We start from the raw sequence: 21,739 nt of genomic DNA, 5'->3' as shown, positions 1-21,739 counted from the left end.
ATTATGATTATTACAGTCGATTCGCGAGATAGCGTTAGCGTTAGCGCGAGATAGTATTAGCGATTATACTACCTCTATAACTAAACTTAGAAAATCTAAATTAAAACCTGCAAGATGTCATTACAGACAGACCCCGGAATAGATAGAAAAAGCTTGTAACAAAGTCATATCCGTACAGACCTATCTATTACCTTCATTTCCAAATAATAAATCTCGCTGTGAGAATCAAAGAATGAAAGCCTTTATTCAACGCACGAGAACTTGGCCAAGAATCTGAAGCGAGTAGCTAAAATCTGAATAAGGTAGCAAAAGAAAACTTTAAGGAAAGTTCAGTTACAAAGTGACAGGCCGGCAGTAAGGCTCCTCTTTACGGTCAAGTTACTCTGAAAGCATCGCCCGGTAACAAAGTTACGAGGCAAGTACCTCTCTGTGCACCTAGAATTTAATGGCAGAATACGCTGTAATAATTACGTAACTTTAAAAGTTAGGATGAAATTGCTTTGCAGCAATCCACGGCTGTCGTTTGTCATATAATTTAATTTAAAGGTGCGAGATGCACCGTCCTACCTTCCGTATTGTGTTCACTTGAACACATAAACAATAAAAATATATATCTACTTCCAACTCATGTTTTATGCCCTTAAAGAAATCTACATGTCTGAGAGTTTCAAGTAAAAACGTTCTTAATGGTGTGTGAAGGCTGCCAATTTACACTTTGCCAGTTACTTAGACTATGATAATGCCGTAGACCGTGACCATGGTAGTATATGAACCTGGAGTGGAGAGTGACACAATAATGGGTTGATTACAACACCAAAATTAAGTAGTATCATCCTTAGCTGACAGAACGGTGGTTAGTCGTGAAGTTTTCGAATGGACAAAATAAAACATACACATAAGAACCAGTAGCTTTTAAGTTTTAACCGAACAACCAAACATTGTTTTAAATACAACCTTAACATAAAACATAAGACGAAACACAAAAAGTCCCCACAATCTAACGACTTTAACCATCAGCGAGCAGCCAGACAGGCAGCCAGCACAAGTGACTTTCATTAGACAAGGAGGCCGAAACAAAAACGAGTGTACGCAACAATTCGCCCTAACTACTTCAAGTTGCACCCCACCCCGCTTAAAAGCCATTACCGCGCCTTTGATGTGCGTCGCGCCTGATTGCGCTTCGACTGCCCACTTACAACCTTACTTACAACTATCGCGACGTCTTCAGTTTGGTAGTCACGACATTTACTACTCATGTTAACAATTGGCTGTAATTTGTACTTCTATTATATTTAGGGCTATGGATGCTATGTAATGATAGACAAGTTGTTCCAAATTCGGTGTTATAATCTGAGGTGCCTCAGTTCGAATTTCACGCATATACCTTTGATTATTTGAAGTTACATATATGCGTATTAGAAATTAAGTATTAGGTACTGGCTTTAACGGTAAAGGAATATATCGCGTGGATATTTACAAAACGGTACAATTTCAAAGGTACTCCAACCAACGCTCGGCCAGTTTTGTAGACCACGGCTTACACTCTCTTACTTTGTGAGGAGACCTGGGCCCAGCCGTAGCAGGCCGATGGGTTGACCACGATGTGTCATTGAAAATGATCCGCAAGTTTTAAATGATTATACAATTCTGACTAAACATAAAATTTAAGCTAAACAATTTCTGAAAATCGGGGATATGAATTGAACGTGTAATCGAAAATGTTCGTTGAGAATAATTCGCATTGAGATGTAGTGCAGAGGCACTAAACATTAGACAGCTAAAATCTCTCGTACAGGCAGTGACCACTCAACGCCATGTAAAGCGAAAGCACTCTACCTCCTGAACCTGTCCAAAAAAACAAACCCCGATATCCGAAAAGCCGTCTAACTAAGGATTTCGCTCAGTTCATTAAAAGGTAAAGCGCTGAACCCTTTCAACAAGGAAAACCCTTTGTCGAACTTCCCTTAGGCTTAATATCTGGCCAACTCCGAAAAACAAAACAGCGAAGCACTTAAAAATGTCCACAAGCGTGGAAGCTGAATCTGAAGGTCTACCTAAAGTTCCTTAATTACAGGCAAAAATTATATATTTTACTTATTATTAAAATTTATCTGATTAGTATAGGGACCATTGGCTGGTATTAATTAGATACCTAATGTACACGACATGGAACCAAAATCAAATACAAAAATAAAAACAAATATCGTAGTTGAAGTTGTATCATTGATCCAACAACACTTCATATTTTAAAAACGGTCAAACGGTCCACACATACGCTCGAAAAACTTTACCTCCACTGTGGGGTAGAAATATTATCGAGTATAAATTCCACCGTCACCGTCAGATAGCAGTAACATCTGCTACCTCGAAGACAGGGACAAGCAATTAATTTTTTTAAAAATCTCCAAACGAATTTAAAGATATTTACAAAGTGAAATCGTATATTCACTAATAGCGGAACATATATTCTAAATGAACGTTAAAATCGGTTGCTGCTTCATTATTTAAACAAAAAAGCATAACCAAAATAGCTTTGATGCGAAATAAAAAATTCAATCCCGCATCTGCATTTAAAGACCCACCAAACGGTGCTTTGCAAACTTTTTGCGTAATAGTTTTTATTCATCAAAACCAACTACACACTGTAAAAAATCAGACGAAAAAGTCAAACGTACCAATCCACTTTCGACAAAAAGCCAACTTTTTTCCGATGTACGTTTTGATTGAAACATAACGTGAGCATGTGGAACGCTTTAAAATTTTTAAATTCCGAATTCCAACTCAAGCTTGAATTCGATCAAAGCTAGTGTTGCCAGTTTTGGCGATTCGTATAGAATTGGCGCACTTTTTGAAATCATATTATATTGATGATGTTTTTATTTTTTCCGTTACAAAAATATTTTTGTGCGGTAAATTTTTTCAGACGCTCTCTCTTGTTCAACATTTTTTCACGTAAATAAAATATTGTATTCTCACAGAGCTTTCATTTAACTTTACCTGTTGTTACGTATGTAATTATTAATCAATAATTTCAAATATTAGATGTTCAGGCAACTTACTTCATTATAAAACTGTCTGTCTACTTCAAGATACAAAGTCTTTGAAGTCGCCCATATTAATCCGGCATTAATATAAAAATGTAATTGGAAATTTGTAACTACCTCAGTAGGCTTACACATAATCCCTACATACAATCAAATTCATTTCAATTCAAATCTCGTAAGCTAAACATTTTTTCACATTTGCGTCCCGTAAATCCTGCAATTTATCTCATTAATCCTGGCAACACATTCGCCCTAAGTCGAGACGCAGTCGTTGAACTTCGATCTTTAATTGTTCTTTTGGAGTCTGCGATTTTTCGGGCTTGAATTGATCTATGCAATGGACCTCTCTCACTGGAAACCCAGGGTACATAATCGAAAATTATGTTTCAACAACGCCCGTTATTACCAGTGAAGTGTTGACGACATTTAGCATTTTCTTGGCAATGTTAAATTTGGATCTTTGATAGGTAAAAATTGGATAGATTATTTATCCATGATATACCTAAAGTGATATTTTTAGAAAGTGGTCGTGATCGTATTTATGGGACGTAAACATTTTTGGAAGAAGACCTTATGAATCTAAAGGACGTAAATTATTTATTTGTAAAGTTGTCATCCATGATCCATGATACTAGGAACTTTCCTTTTTCCTAAGTGTTGAATCACAATTTTATCAAACACATTTTTGTCGTGAACTTACACAATCCATAAATATACAAATGTTCTATATTAATAAATACATACATAGTTATTAAAACATCCTAGTTCAAAAGTTTACATCCGACAATCATAAACCGCCCATTACTTGGCATTGGTAGCCAGACACAAAGAAACTAAAGTGGATTTTTCGGGCTAGAATTGATCTGTGTGAGTCGTGGTGCCCGTGGTCCAACAAAACCTCAGACGCGGCCCACTGTTTGCGCACAGAAATTAACCTTTCACAAGACGGCAGCGCAAAGGACCTATTCTGATAACGCTCTTTTATATTTTCAGCCTCTAAAACCCTTTGAGCTTTATCGTTTACCGAAAATGTCGAAGGATAGAAGGTTGCAAGAATACATGCAAGGATATTAGTGGTTGAGATAGTTGTAGTGTAAAAAATTATGTTAATACTTATTAGTTATAAAATAAAATTATCGGAATCAACGATAACTACGCGAAATATTATCATGCACGGCTCCACGACAAATCAAATTAGCTAGCAAAAAATACGTTACGTTAGTTTAGACTAAATAAATAAATGATATACGATACGATAGAATAAACAAACTACATAAATAATGAAAATCAATCTCAAAGTCCGTGGACTTCATTAAAGACTAGCAAACATTCCTCTTTGAGATTAAAAAAGATATTTATATGAAAAAAATAGAATTTTGTTATGATAGTTTTCTTTTAATATGATATAAGGAAAAATGGAGAAACAATGTAATAGGTATTAAAATACAATTTATTCGTAAGTACGTACATAAAATACCCATTTTTTAAAGTAAGCAAGTGTGATCCATGGTAGCATTTATAATTACCGAAAAAAACGTACGTACGTAATTTAACAGAGTCAGAACTTAAAAGGAAGGAAAGACTAATACACCGAGGAATTAAGGAATTACTTCACTGACGAATGTCACCAACATTTAATGTAACAGCATCCATACTTTCAGAATAGCACGGCAAGGGCCGCCGCGGGCGCGACCCAGTTCCTTACAGCTCATTTGCCCTATCCATGTTTGACATCGCAATCGTCTGGAGATACGACTGTGCCTCGTAAATAAACACCGCTCCTTACTTCATATAGCCCTTTCTTCAAGCTTGATGAACGCGACAATTTCTTGACGGCTTTTCACTCAAAGTCGGGAAATTGTCGAAATTCTAGAAGTTTGGAGTCGGGTTTGGGACTTACATCGAGTAACGTGTATTTACGTATTTTCTCCTGCTGTTGGACAATTTTCTGTCTGTTTAACTATTTATTTACGCTAACTAGTAAATAAATAGTGAACTCAATAAACACTTTACCTAGTACATATAGAATGCAATACCACATGTTTCATATTACAATGCTTACCTAACGATCTTATATCTAATCATTCAAATATTGAGGTTACTTAAGCAACACACAATAAATACGCTAATAGGGCCGTTATCCACAAACCAAACATTCAGATAGATAAAAAACTTTACAGCTCACAGGCGAAACATAAATAAATACAGAAAACTGGATCATACTCGTAATTCACACTTCAGAAGTTCCGTTTCGCACAATTAATTTTTTAACGCGTTGTAAATTTGTAAGGATATAATTCAGCCTTCGCCGCCTTCGCAGCGCTTGACGGAAAATATTGAGGTTATGCTGGTTATTTTTGTTTTTAAATATGTGTTACACGATTAGAAAAGGCAACTTCAAACTAATTTTAATTTATTTATCATTTTGAAGTGAGTTCATGAACTCCACGAAATAAGGACACATTTTTTTAAATATAATATAGGAGTATCAAGCGAGCATGCAGTGCACCTGCTGTGATGGTAAGTGGTACTGCCGCCCATAGGCATCTATAATCAATCCCAAATCAGATTAGATTCCTACCTGAGATCGGCTACATATGATCCACTAATACAGAGGATTAAGATAAAAATACCTCAGATACTCTCGGATGCCCTTATGACACTCTTCAAACTAGAACATAGCAACGCAACACTGCTGTTATTATACAGAAATAAGTATGGCAGTGGTGCTCTTGGAGTCGAACCACAAAGTATTCTACCACCTTCAAAACGATTAGGTTTGTTTGACACGGCACGCGTCTGACACGCTCTATGCCTGTAGATATAAATTAACGGTTACTATTAGTACCGGATTGTATTTGGTAATTCCATCTATAGAACAAATAAATTACTGTAGCTTTCTACAATATGCTATGTAACGATATCCAATACTCAAACACGAGAATGAACCCATAATAATGATCACTACTATCTGATTCCGCCTATTACACAAATCAATATTTAGTTAGACTCCCCTTCGGAAGGCACACTAACTTCGTGCGTACAAGACAATCATACGCAATTATAAGTGATTGGAACCTGAGACCTTTGCCAAACGACTTTCAACCTTTACATGCCATGATATTAGGATTGAAAGTTAACAAATATGGGGATAAATAGAGCTGATGAAGAACAATTGTTTGATAGACATGTCAATAATAAAATGAATTGTATTTGATTTATATAGGGCTATGAAGCATGTATAAAAACCCATGTTTTTTTTTTAATTTACTACCGGATAGAAATAAGACTTCACAAAGTTTTTTTTAATATGTCTGTTCCTCAAGCCAACAGTGTTTGCATTACTAAATTATGGTAAAGAGAATGTAATGGAAATCACACATTATTTGTCAAGGTTAACATGGCATTTATGATGACTACTACCAAGAAATACATATGACACGATGACATGTATGATTACATAGATCTTCCATTTTATTTGAGATACTTAGATATCTATAAAACCGTTTATTTACCACTATGTTAGTAGATTGGAATTTCTACTTTTCCAAAACGTGCTGCTGTTCACACAAGCTGTGCAAACAAGAGAGATGACACCAGTTAAAATAGTCGCTGAAGTAATAACAGTAACATTTAAATTTTCTTCAAAAAATACAACTAACATTTCGATTCGTAGTATTAGTATAAAAATAATAATATTGTAACTGACAATTTGTAAGTGCACTGCATGTAACAGTGACCCCAGAGCCCTACTATATTTCAAACATCGATACCTTAATTCGCAAATCAGCCAACTTTACTTTTTCAAATGTCAAAATGTTTTTATTATTTATTTTGTTAGTAAATGTCGTTGAACGAAATTAAAATAAATAAAAAAACATTTTGACAAAAAAGAGGAGTTGACTGATTTGCGAATTAAGCTATCGACATGTACACTTCTACCCATTATATACTCAACATATAAATGTATAGCGGTTCATATTGACAGAAAACACAATTTCCGGCGGCGGGCCGCGGGACGGATTCCGCACGATTTGCCGCTAATTGCTGCGATTTCGAGCTGAATCCACCCGAAATAGGGTGACGAATCGTCGATAAATATTTAATTGTATAAATAAGTTCAATTTATGGTTTTCCAATCCCTCAAAAGAGCAAGTTTATACCACTACAAACCTCTCAGAAGATTACATTTTAAGCCGGGACAGTGCGCGCCATAGAAATTAATGACTACATTTGTAAAAGACGAAGAAATACCTACAACGTGACGAAACCTACACGCTTGAAGTATTTTAAACAAATGTATGTAAAGTTCGTCAATCCGCTATCTATCGCTGGGACGTCTTACCCTCCGGGCGCACATATATTGCGGCAATGACAACATAAGGGCGGTGGGCAGGAAATTCGGGTCTCGAGGATACCCTCTTTGCCCGGGCAGATTCTCAGGTGGTAAATACCCCCCGGATTCTTGATATTTATTCATAATAATATAATGTTATTTAAAACATAATAAAATAATGAACAAATATTAAAAATTTCTATCATCCCCCTGTTGAGGGGGTGATTCGGTAATTATCGCGTCGTTGTACCGAGCGGACGGTCGGCCCCCTGATGGTCGGGGGTCGCCAGCCCTGGGAGCTCCCGCGGGAGCGGGCGCCCTGTAGGTGGTCGATCGTGTAGGGGCGCGAACCCCTTTAAATGGGAGTATGGTCCGGCCTCCGCCCGCTCATACATTGAGCGTGCGAGGCGGACCACAAACTCCTCGACCGTTTCGATCTTAAGGTCGCGCCTCACCACGTCGTTCCTGACGTAGCGACCCGCCCCCACGATTGCTCGAAGGGCCAGGTTCTGCTGGGCCTGGAGACGCTGGCGTTGCGACCTAGATACCAACGCGTACCATGCCGGCGCCGCGTAGGTAAGTCGTGAACGAATGTAGGTCTTGTAGATCCCTAGTTTCGTCCTTAACGGTAACCTGGATGTAAGCACCGGTCGGAGCATCGCTCGGGCCGCTCGGGCCTGGTGGATCGATTGTTCCACCTGCGGGATCATATGCAACGAGCGATCGATGTTACATCCTAGGTATTTAACTATTGGCTGCCAAGCTACCTCCGTGTCACGGAGCCTCAGCGGAGCCGGCATGATACGCTTGCGGCTGAACAGTATTGCGACTGTCTTTCCGACATTGACAGCCATGCGCCACTTATCCAGCCACATAGGTAGTAAGTCGAGCAGACGCTGCATTCTCCGTGCAGCTAAGTCCGCTCGGCGGGACGACGCGAAGTACGCACTGTCATCTGCGAACAACGCGAGCATAACGTCGCGCTCCCAGTCTTCCAGGTGACCTTGGAGAGTGGGGGCGTCGTTGGTATACAGAGCATAGAGCCACGGAGAGAGGCAGCTGCCCTGCGGCACCCCCGCACGTATGGGCCTAGGGTCTGAGGCGACGCCCTCGACCGAAATATAAAACTGCCGCTCACTTAAAAACGATGCTATCAACCGTATCAGCGTCGCCGGGGCAGGTGTATTCATCATTTTGCATATGAGCCCCTCATGCCATACGCGGTCGAACGCCTTCTCGATATCGAGAAAGACGCCGACCGTGTGACGGCCGTAGTTGAGCTCGGATGCTAAATGATGAATAACCCGCGTAAGCTGCAGCGTTGTAGAGTGACCGGCGCGGAACCCGAACTGCTCGTCCCTTATAGTAAGGAACGGACGCAGTCGTTTCAACGCCAGTCTCTCAAACAGCTTAGCTGTGGTTGATAGCAGGGTTATGGGGCGGTAGTTACCCGGGAGACGGCGGTCTTTCCCCGGTTTCGGGAGGACGATTACGTTCCCTAATTTCCAGATGGTCGGGAAATGGCCTGTGCGTAGGATGGCGTTAAAGACCCGAGTCATTGAGACAAGGGCCCCTCTGGACAGCATACCTAACGCCGCGTTGGGGATCCCGTCGTGACCTGGGGCCTTACGCCTGGGTAGACGTAAGGCCGCCTTCCTTACCTCAGTGGGAGAGATAAACTCGATCCCTTCGAGTGCCGGTGTCGGGTCCCTAAGGAGGTCCCCTACTCTACGCCCTACATCCTCGTGATGCGCGGAGGCTGACTGTGCGGGTGGATGGGGCGAGAACTGCTCGTCAATCCGCATATGTTCAACATTATGAACTATGGCTTAATCCTTCTCAATTATAGAAGAGACTCATGCCTGTGCTCATGCCCAGCAGCAGACAATAATGAGTTGATATTAATGATACAAGATATTGAAAATTAGTGTACAAAATCTAAAAAATTGCCTATTATGTGAATAAAATAAATACAAATCTGGGTAAAACTTATGTCTTCAAGTAGCAGTATATAGTATCCTCGCCCAACTGTGGGAAAACTCTTTGAAAACAACCAAACAGCCTACATAAAGAGTTGCGGCCGTATAGATATTGGTTGTCAAGCGCCTTATTACTCTTATTAGTGTATTTATCAAAACGCTACGTTTGGAAAATACCTAATTTAGAGACAATTAAATATGGCACTTAAATTTAAATATATGTAAATAAGCTTTCCGTTCACTATTTTGTCAGTTATCCTTTACGTATCTACAATAAAAACAATGATGAACGAACTAATATAGCAATTAGAAAGCGCCCGGCTTTTGCAAATGGTTGCTAGTAAGGTAACAACTGACGCCATCTGTTGGTAAGTTGCTAAAACTTAACCCCGTTAGCATTATATTCTACCGTTTCCACAACAACTTTGAGTATAATTGTTTTTCTTATCTTAATTAATGTATCTAAGATTATACTAATTTTTGATTATATAAAATTTATTAATATCTTTAATTGCAAAAGTTATCTAATAATAATAGAATGTTTAGATAGCAACAAGTTACAATACACAATTGCGATACTTTGCTATTCAAATATTTATCTCCAAAGGAATACAAACAGTATGAATAACAGAATAAGAATACATCAATTGAAATAAATTTTCATTATTACAAATAATATCATATACATTTTCAGTGTGGCTTTTTAACACTGATTTAAAAACAAAAAGTGTGCGTTGGCCGGGAATCGAACCCGGATCAACTGCTTGGAAGGCAACTATGCTGACCATTACACCACCAACGCCATGTTCTTTGGTGCCAAATTTAGTAATTTTAGAAATATTGATATACATAATACTCGTAATATACATGATTAGTGCTGAACATTTTTTTTAAGAATTTTATAAAATTTTACATAATATATCCAATATGAATATTGTTTCTTGAAAATAATATTAAATATTGAACAAACCAAATTTTGCAATACAAAGACTTAGAAATCATTTTATATTAACTACTTAAGGCTCGGCCACGAGGATACCGATGGTTCATATAAATAAATACAATATTAGTGCTATTAACAAGTCGATAACAAGCGGAAAATACCACTTCAAACTATAATTTTGACGATGTATACACCAAAAATACTCTGAACGGTCAATGCCTTGAAGTGCGTTTATAGACTTAGGAAAAACCAGGTAAAACAATTTTTAGTACATTTTATATGTAACATTTTTTTATTTTCAAATCTATTCTGTGAATCTCCACTCAATTAAAACTACTCCATTTAACATTAAAACTACTGTTAAAAGTATTAAAACTCTTCAAGGTTCGAATATGGTTGCACCGCCACCAGACCTATTTTTTGCTAATAACAACATTGCTTAACTTTATTTTGTTCCGGTTTGAAGGTTGGTAGTAAAGGAGGGACGCTTATTTTCTAAGAAACGTTTCAATTTATTCCTTAGGAGGAGAGGTTGCAATTTATTGCATGCGAATTTCCTACTTCCTACATCAAGCGCGAACGTAGCCTCTACTCTACTCTTAGGATTATATAAAACTTTGCATATTCATTTACGTATAACGTCAATGACATGAGCCATATTATCTAGAGATAAGCTATTTATGAATTCTAAACCTAAAAACACATATTAAGATGTGATATCTGAATCTGTTTTGAACCGGTTACCAATTTCTCTATAATCAGACCTCCAACCCATTATCAGTTAGTTGGACTAAAATAAACACGATTACAAATCACGACAGATCGATAAAGCGGTGTTTGCGCTGATAATCCAGCGCTGAACGGCAGGATTATTTCCTTTTACTGGTCTCTGCTGCTCCACTGTTTGCTAACACGTGTATACATATACGCCGATAGCTTATCTGACAAATCAGTTCAAATTTACACCCATATTATTATTTGGTTACATGCTTATGAATTTGTTTGATACGCATTAGATTTTTGTTCGGGGATTTATATCCAACACGGTCAATGGGGTCATGGTCAGCTCTATTGAAGCAAATTGTTAGTTAAATAAAAACTAGTGCCTAAAAACTACCTAGAATGTTATAAGAGAGTTTTTAGCTAAACGCCTTTAAAGTTTAATTTTGTTTTTCAGATAAAACGATTATTCTTAAGACTACTCAATATACGCTAATACACTTGTTAGGTACATGGAAGGATGTCGTCTAAGTAGGTATATTAAATGACCTGCTGCTTGATGGTCTAACAATATATATTTATAAATTTTTGACAAACCGAAGGCGTGAGTGGGTTCATAGCGCAGTGACTAAACATTAGAGTTGTTCACATAACACTCACTTAAGGGAATGCTAACTTCCACATAACGTCCTACGAATTGATATAATCCTTTGAATTATTGATATACATAGGTACAAAAAACATGTTCAAAGTTTTGAAAACAAAAATAATTAGCGACAAGTAAGTAAATGTCTCTTCTATTCAAAATATGTTTATGGTAAAACTTAATTTCCATCGAAATATGTACTTGCAGCAACACAGCTACATATTTCTAGATGGATCTTGTTGGAAATAACAAGCCTAATTGAGATGCAAAGCTACTTTGCCGTGCAAGTTCCTCAACAACTATGTAGACGTCTCTAAAAATAGTTTCATTGAAATGTTTGATGTTCGCGAAAACAAGACAAGAGATCCTTCCGGCCTAACCCTTACACTTCAAAGGATTTTGTTTTGTAAAGTAAGAGTAGAGGCTACGTTCGCGCTTGATGGGTTGACGACAATACCACTCGAATAAGGATGCTAATTAAAAAAACAGTAAACGCCACGTAACCGTTGAATATGAAAATGTTTCGATGCGATCTGTCCGCGGTTACGGCACAAAGGAATCAATTAGCCGGTGCGGCGCGGCGCGGAAAGACAACAGTATTGCACTCGCAACGCTTACGCCCTTCACCGTTTCCGTGGCTTACCTTCCCGGGGGCTACCAACTGATAGACAGGCCGCTTAGGTTTCGTAATTAACATACTATTCTGTTATTTACTACGCTTGCAAGAATCCGGTTTCATTTGGTAGTGACGGTGCTTACCGAGATATTCTGAGAAGGTACAGCAAGCAGAACTTGGTAAAGGCATTGCGATTTCCTAAGATTTAAAGATGGTAGAACCAGTAGAGATAGACCGGAGATGTACAACACATCCACATATCCATGATCAACGCCTATTTGTAGCTTGAAGCAGTTCTTACGTTTCGGTGAAAGGGTGTGGATGCAGATTGACATAGATAGGTATAATGTGACTATCTTTGTGTTGCGAATTGGTTTCTGCTCTAAATAAGGATGGTTACAAATGACCACAGGGATTAGCACATAGACCACCTTTAGGTAGACTACGTTCTCCTTTGCTACTTCAATCTAAAATTAGATGAATCACTGCTGGCATCACCACATTCTTTCATGGTAGAGACTTCATGGACCATCATTCCATTTAATTTGAACTTTCTCAAAAATAATTCACTTGCAGAACCACTTAACATTACACAAACACTTCGTACACTACACACGTAGAAAACTAAGATCTAGTCACAATTCGTGGCAGTTCTAAAATGTTCGTCATTGTCGCGTTGTCTCACGAGTTTGGCCCTCGTCGGCCTCGTCTCTTTGAGGCGCAGATCAAAGCACACGCGCTTCTATTAGCCCTGATTACAGCGGCGCACTCGAGGCGCCTCCCTGCGCCGGCTGGCATTGTCTCCCCGCGGCCTACGGGTTAAGATGCCTTGTAGCACCATTGCAAGTTTAATTAGCTCCGACATTGCTATCATACACACTTTTTGAAGTTTTCCGCCGGATCGCGGATGCCGAAGGGTGTAAATATGTCGGAGTTGTATCTACCCTCAACGTTTGGCGGCCCATTTGCTGATGCCTCGCGAAACAGCCTTGCTTGATTATGTGTTTACGAGTCTAGTTACAGCTTAAACTAAAATACACTCAAGCTAAGTACTCAGAAAAATTACCTAGTATTTAAGTAGGTACCTACGTACCAATGTACTGAAATATTTAAGGAGTTACTTGATTATTTACTAAAAAATAACATTGTTTTTAATTCTAAATGGGAAATGTATGTATGTATCGTCGCTGAATTATGTCATGTACTTATCAAACAACAATGCTTGCTCAAAACATAACAAAATAATACCTTCCAAGTTGTTAGTACGTACTTAAATAACGCAACAGACATCACACAAATCAACAGTAGATCGTTTAATCTCAATAACATTTGGGGCCAGTCAAACATTACAGACATTAACCTTGAAACCCATAAATACGATAGTACGACGTGAAAACAAACAAAGTGGAGTCAACGAGGAACCATTAGGGTGTCAGCAAGGCAGTTCACCACCATTTGTGTCGAAAGGAAACTAACCGATGGAATTATTGTGTTCGCCCGTTATTTAGTCAATGCATGATGATGCGCGGCCATGTGCCACGTGCGGTTACCAAGTGGAAAGTATTCGAATGGATTGTCCATATAATAATTAGCTGGTAGAATTCTTCATGGCTCGACTGTTGCAGCATAACTACCTCAGCTGTTTTTGCAATAAACCTGTATCCAGTTTGTTGAATTTCGTTTGATCAGAATACATAAAATGTGACAAATACTTATGATGAATTCCAAAGAAGCTGCATTGATCACTTGATAAGTGGCAACCATGTCCGTCCGCTATTTCATTTCCATAAAACATGAGGGAGTCGCCGCATTGCAACTTAGGCAGCACTAACAAGGCATTTCTTTTAATTGTTGTTATGACATTAGCCCGTCAAAACACGAGTGGACGCGCTGAAAAGTAGTCGAACTGTTGCATTAAAACAAATATTCCACATTACAGCTTTAGTATTTTTGTACATACACCAAAATTGAACTTTTTTTTAACATTTTATCCCAACGACAGTTCTAACCTTGTCAGTCTGGTAACCCTACGTGTAGCTGTCAACGAGGGAGCGCGCGCGCAACTGTTCAAACAAACTCAATTAAAATATGATTGCCGGTAAATGTTCGGCGGCGGCTGAAATCGCGACTTGACAACTTTATGCCCGGGATACGATATAATGGGAAGGAGAAACTTAATCTTTCAAACGGTAAGCGAGTACCCAGTTAAATACGGTGTATTGATCTGTGTTACTAAATAATGAAGTAGGTTCTAGTTTAGTAATAAAATTCATTCAGTTCTTTCTAGTGCACTTTAAATACAATACTTTTAATTACCAATATCCGTACATTTGAATAAATATACCTGTAAATATTATATTGTATGTAATCAATTATACCATAACTGATTTTTGCTGCCTTGAAGTTGTAGATTCCTATGTACAAAAACAGAAAATGTATTAAGTAATATATTACCAATTACCGATACAAAAATTAACGATCAAACCTTAAAAAAAAGGACTTATAAACTTTTCATAAAGTTTCCTACAAAGCAACCAAGAAGTACATTTCGTAAAATCAATATCTTCAAATCAGAACATCAGTTTCTTTCCTTTTTCCTCTTTATTTTATGGCACGAAATGAGCGTAGCAAATGAAGTACAGGAAGTATTTACTGCTCAGCAAATGTCCCCCAAATCTGCCAGCGGATGTCGCGTCTTAAATCTAATTCTTTATTTCATTTCTCTCAATCGGAATCAGCTCATTCGGCCGTATGAAAACGAAAATAAATTGGGAAAATATTACGTTTCTCTTTTCCTCCAATTTCTCAATATTTGATTATTTATCAAATAAATCACGATGCTGTAAGTTTAGTTAATTTAAATTTCAAAATGTACAGTGCGCCATCTTGTAACATAATCAAATATGGCTGCCATGTAGTGCGTTCGGAATCTCCGACCACACGTCCGTACCACAGTATAATCCTTATACTGTGTCCGTACGCTGACGGGGTGCAATTTCCGAACTGTCACTCAGCGAACAGGGTCGCTGCACTTCCTGTCACTAAATTCTGAACGGTCTTCATGAGAGCGGCAAGTTATCCCACAGTTTAAAATCGACGACAGAACACTATAACTGCCATACTGTTTGGAGGAAAATTGAAAATTAGACGAGCTTACCTGTAAGCGAAGTCTGATTATAATTTTATGAATGGTGATCTGAAATATAATTGAGAATTACAATGTAGTATCCTTCTTCCCACTCGTCGGCATCGCGATTGTTTAGCCTTTTAAAAATAAAAAAGTTTAAAGACCACTGACACTGCGTATGACAGTGACACTATATTGACAGCTACCTCACTTAATTTAGAGTCTATCATTTCCAACTTAGTCTCCTTGATAAAATGCATGCTGTCTATATCTAGGAGACTCTTTTGTTCTTATTGTTGCAGTATGGGTTTTGATTTTGGGAGGGTGGGTAATTATATTTCAGATCACCATTCATAAAATTATAATCAGACTTCGCTTACAGGTAAGCTCGTCTAATTTTCAATTTTATTTCATGGTGATCTGAAATATAATTGAGAATTACAATGTAGATGTTTAGAGACAACTGCAACAATGGGACATGTAATTAAATTAAAGATTTATTACCATACATATATATTATTATATGGATTTAATTACATTGCTGAATATTTATTCGTTCTGCATCATATGGATGAGATGTTGTGAAATCCATAGTGCTTAGTGAGATTTATTCTCAATAATAAGAAAAATATATATATAAAAATACAATATGAAAACATCATATTAATAAGAAAATTTTCTCTTAATTAGGTATAATTATAAAATATATGTAATTATTAGGATTGCTAACTGAATATTTACTCTTACTGTATAATATGGATGAAATGTTCTGAAACACATAGTACTAAGTGAGATTCCCTCTGAATTAGATGAAATAATATTCAGTGCAATAATAATGCAATATTTTTCTCTAAATATATTATTACTAAAATTGGCCAACAATAATAATAATAGTAATATTGTAATTTAGTCAGTATTCATGATTATTCAATTCAAGCTTTTGCACCTTGCAAAAAATAAATACATAAAAGGTCGAAAATAAGTTTTCTAACCTCCATAGTATGTCATAATGATGTGTAGAATGAATTGCTTGGTCAATTTTATTGACACAAATAATACTATTTCCTTTGCTATATAGCAATATATGTATAAATAATAAATATGTTTCATATGTGATGTGCATTATATAATAATGTACTTTTATATAATACTATACTTATATGTACCAGTAGGTACATTGTATGTATTCCAATATTATTAAAATAGGAAGCCATCCCATGTTGAATATTAAGGAATTAATACCATTATTTATTGACAAATTATGATTGGGTATTTGATTTGATCTTGGGATGATGTATGCCCCATGTGAGATAAATTTATATTTTATGTTGTAGGTATACTCGGTACAATATTGGGTGTTATACCTACTTTGTTTCATTATATTAGTGTGCATGTTCAAGAGGGACATGATCATTCTTAGATCAATGAAACATTTTAGTTTTATATGACTTCCTGTTTTTGTAGGTATGTATCGGATTTGCAAAAGTTACTTATACTTTTTGCTGTACCATGCTTATGCATGCCCTCTGTAAAGTTACATATCTATATGGTTGGTTGGAAAGCTTATGATGCGTTTGCTTTTGAAATCCAATCTGACTTTCGATCTAACATCTTTTCCTAAAAATGTGTGTAACTATCAGTTATGTGTATGTATAAGTTGATATCAGTTTTCATAACAGTATTTATGTATATGATTATTTCAAACCCCATTCATGACTAGACCAGAAAAGCTTATCTTTACTCAAAAGTATTTATGCTGAGCATTCCCAGGATTAATTCAGTTTTAATAAGTCAAATATTTTATAACTTCCATGGGGTTCTGGCTTACTTAGCCTGTAATGATTGCTAACACAACTGGTTCTAGTTACAGCTCTGACAGTGATAAATTATGAAGTTATTTTACCCACAAGTTAAGTTAAGCTACCCACATTTTTCTCCATCTTAATTCTTTAAGAACAGGAAAGTAGATAAATCTTCTATATATAATAATTATAATAATAATTTATATATATATAATATAGTTTTCTTTGTTCCAGGCAAGATGTCTGCCATGTGTGTCCTATATAGTAATGTTAGAGTCCTATATAGTAACGTTCATCACACATACTCCTAAGGAATTCCTATTAATTCTAGGGATGCTAGATTTAGATTTGAAAATTGATTGGACATGCAGCTTACTTTCTTTGTTGTTTTATGTTTTATAAGAGCATCTAGGTATACACACTAGGCATAAAAGACCCAAAGCAGATATCATATTAATGGCTGGCCATTCACATGATATAATAATATTGTTATTAATTTTATATCATTAATGTGTCACATATTACCATGGTGGACATTATTTACCCTTAGCCTAAGCTTCATTATGAAATGATAACAATTTCAGCTTTAGTGTAACTAACATAGACATTATGAAGGCTTAAGTGCAATAGCAATTCTCATATTATGCTTGTCTTTATTCCAGGATTAATGGACTGCTGTGTTATTTGTTGACCTGATGACTGGTGTATAAATATATGATGCATGTTTCTATATAAACCCGGTGTTGCTGAAGGAAATGTTTAAGCAACAATATAAATAATATATTATTATTTGATTGCTTTTTGTAATGTTGGGAGTACCAGGCTTCTGTTACATGATAACTGAACATTACATAGGTACTACCAATCTTTAGTAAATTTTTTCATGATGATCAACCTCATATTTTAAGCAGTTATGTACAGTAAAAGTGAAAAATATGTGCAGATATTTAATAATTAACCGTATGTTTGTGGACTGAACTTCCAAACCTTTAATTATTACTGTATTTATTCCTATTGAGTCACTGAAAGATAAGTGTAACGAAAAACAAAATGTTAATTTTGTATAAATTCTCACATTTGTACATAAAGTTCACTCTTGACATTCACATATTTGCATTTATGTCACATATGCCACATAAATAAGTAATACTAAACAAGGTTTTTGAATTATTTACAAGTATGGACATTTATTATTTAGCACATTTGTAATGTTATAGTATTGCAGGTATTGTTATAGTACCTGGCCTTAGAATAAATCATAAAGGTATTTGTGTCCAAAGACAACTCCAGACTTCTGGATTGATTATCACTGTAAACCAGTGTATTAAATAGATAATTTAAAAACTTCAATTCAAGTTACATCTATATATAATAGAGTTATATATATTATGTAAGCTCAATGACTTTAAGTAGGTACTCTGTACCGGTAGTTAAGTGGTGCATTATAATTCTGATTGTACCCCTTGATACCAATCTCCTTAGAGTTATACCTTAATAATACGAGTATTTCCTGAAATCCGCAATATCTTGAAATACACCTAATCTGGATGTTAGGATGTTCATATACCTAGCCCACAAGATATCAAATCAAACAGCTTTATATAGCTGGTAACTGATTAAATTTTATTATACATAATTTGTATATATGTGAGTAAGAGGTACTACAATATAACCCATGTAATATTGTTTACTTTGAGCCATGTATAGGTACCTGTTATTTGCTTATAAAACAGCTGAAATTGAGTAGGAACTATAGAGTATCCATAACAAATCAATGAACTCTGCTCAATTGTGTTGAGGTATTAACACAGAATGCTACTATCAAAGCTAGGACTTCAGACGCTGGATCCAATATATGAGATACTTATAGTATTCTTTCTTCATGTGACTAAAAATATATTGGACAGATATGTGTCAGTATCAATAAGCCGGAGTCTTGTTTGCTTAATCATTGTCCTCCTGAGGTGGTTCTTTTGAGAGAGCATGCCTTATGTTCTATTTCAGGTTAACATGAAACAGTTGTCATGTATATACACCAGTGTGTATGTGATAATGTGAAGAGCACATCTATTACCATTTGAGATCGAGCATTGGATTAACTAGTATACAAAAATAATTTTGTCATCAATGTTGTAAGATTTTTATCTTGACGCCATATATTAAATTTTAATATCATATAACACAATTGATTTGTGTGGAACGACCAATCTCAACCAATTTCAAATTGGGAACGGGGTGCTGCATAAAACATTTATATCACAAATGTCTATTTTAGACATTGTTTTCTGATAAGATAGGTAGTCTTCTATCATTTGTAATGCAGCTAAGTGAGTTTCAATGTCTTCAGTATGATTCCGTTACATGAGCTCATGAGCATCATGCTGTGCGGTGAATCCTGATAAGATTCTTATATGCACGGGGTTATATTTGTTTTGGGTTAGCACACCAGCAATGTGATGATTCCTATTTTCTGTTCTCCACCATGTATTGCACATATTTTTATCGTGTGTATTGTGGTGGAGCATAAATTACCTATTATGACCTTTATAGGTAGCACATTAGTTAAAGTGTTATTCTGAGAAGAGCATCAAAATGTACCAGGTTGATTTCCTCAGTTCTCATTGGAATATGTCATTCATCCAGTTGCATCACACATACCTCCCAATTTTAGAGAACTCTGATGATATTATTGTATTCACTCGTTGTCCCAGTATGTTGACATAATATTTTCCATTTCTGTTAGGACACTGTTTTGTCATAAAGTTACAAATATGTTTTGCTATTTGCAATAACTGCATGAATGATTCCTGAAATTATAGCTGGTTCTGAAAATTATTTTGTCAGAGTTGGTATAACAGGGTTGGCATAACCCTGTGTTGTAGCAGCTCTAGCTTGGTGCTTATAAATCATTCATGCTTTATACTGTGTATTGTTAGTGCAATAGCTAGTGATGGAAGCATTCAAGCCATTTGCCACATATAAGTATTAGTGCAGGTATCTCGTACTCAATGGCGAATGAGTGAAATGTTTAGTGTCAACAAAGTAACACTTGGAGTATCTCGTACTCGACAGTTCTGATGCTTTGTATATTCGACCACTTGCCACATAGAAATGTTAGCGCGAGTATCTCGTACTCAATGGCGAATGAGTGAACCGTTTAGTGTCAACAAAGTACCACTAGGAGTATCTCGTACTCGACGGTTGTGACTCTTTGAATATTTGAACATTTGCCACATATAAATGTTAGGGCCAGCATCTCGTGCTTAATGGTGAACATGGGAAACATTTAGTGTCGACAAAGCGACGCAACGAGTATCTCGTACTCAATGGCTCGGGTGCATTTTATATTTGGACCATTAATTGCTAAATTATATGCATAAAAATGCAAGCATCTTACGGTTAATGGCGAATATGAGCACCGTTTGGTGTCTGTAATGTGCAACAGCGAGATTGGCGTGCATGAATAGTTATGAAGTTACGAGTTACGAGAAAGTTTTTCGAACAATATAGTTTCTTTCTGAGCATATGTTAGTTATTTAGGCATTTTTATAGTCGTGCACACATACTGTAAAATGTGAATAATGCATTATTTTCTTACATACCTGGTAAGTAATTCGTACATAACCTCTGAACCGGTGTCCAATCCGAAGAATTGCTTCGTAAATTCCTGCTACTGCGACTACAACTACGCAGACGTGATTCTTCATTCCTAGTTTCCATTTTCTTCATTTTTTCACTAGCTTTGCTTCACTATACACGTTTAACAAAACTTTGAAAAAATAGTATCACGATGCCTTGGAAGCGCGAAAAAGAAGTGAGGTAGCTGTCAATATAGTGTCACTGTCATACGCAGTGTCAGTGGTCTTTAAACTTTTTTATTTTTAAAAGGCTAAACAATCGCGATGCCGACGAGTGGGAAGAAGGATACTACATTGTAATTCTCAATTATATTTCAGATCACCATGAAATAAAATCAGTTTTATGGACAACGGGTTAGAGTTTAGAACTTATAGATTGAAAGACGGTATTTATTAATGTGCTTATCGTATGTGCAAGAACATTGCTATCTAAACTCAAATGTTCAGTGGATTTCAGCAGGAATTACAACCGATACAGCGACGGTTAGATTTGAAACGCATTCTGATTGCAAAATACAGAACACACGATCACAATATGGACTCGTTACGAGTTAACTCAGTTCGTAGGGACGTTCGCAATTTATTCCATGCATTTTAGAAATTCCACTCTGCTTCAAGTAGGCGATTGGACGTTGGTTTTTGAAGTGTGGACTGCTAAAATAAATATATGATGACCGATACTTACCGATACCGTATAAAATTTTCTTATCTTTAAAGGTACGTAATTTGGAGAAAAAAACGTGAAAATAAAATGAAAAATTAGTAAAAAATTAAAATTATCGCCCCCGGGTGGGCTCGAACCACCAACCTTTCGGTTAACAGCCGAACGCGCTAGCCGATTGCGCCACGGAGGCGTTGCGAAAGACAGCGAAAATATGTAACAGTTCC

General features: G+C 36.6%; 2 non-coding genes across 2 annotated transcripts; both read right to left on the bottom strand.

Moving 5' to 3' along the window:
• Positions 1-10,089: 10,089 nt before the first annotated feature.
• Positions 10,090-10,161, bottom strand: TRNAG-UCC (transfer RNA glycine (anticodon UCC)). The gene has a single exon. It is a non-coding gene; the product is annotated as a tRNA-Gly (tRNA).
• An 11,470-nt stretch (positions 10,162-21,631) lies between these two features.
• On the bottom strand, positions 21,632-21,705 carry TRNAN-GUU (transfer RNA asparagine (anticodon GUU)). The gene has a single exon. It is a non-coding gene; the product is annotated as a tRNA-Asn (tRNA).
• Positions 21,706-21,739: the final 34 nt, after the last annotated feature.

Source organism: Epargyreus clarus, unplaced genomic scaffold (assembly GCF_041222505.1).
Source record: "Epargyreus clarus isolate Ecla_fem2 unplaced genomic scaffold, WU_Ecla_fem_2.2 ptg000034l, whole genome shotgun sequence".
Classification (NCBI taxonomy): domain Eukaryota; kingdom Metazoa; phylum Arthropoda; class Insecta; order Lepidoptera; family Hesperiidae; genus Epargyreus; species Epargyreus clarus.
The sequence above is the reverse complement of the archived record's forward strand: the minus strand, read 5'-3'. Positions and strand labels throughout refer to the sequence as shown.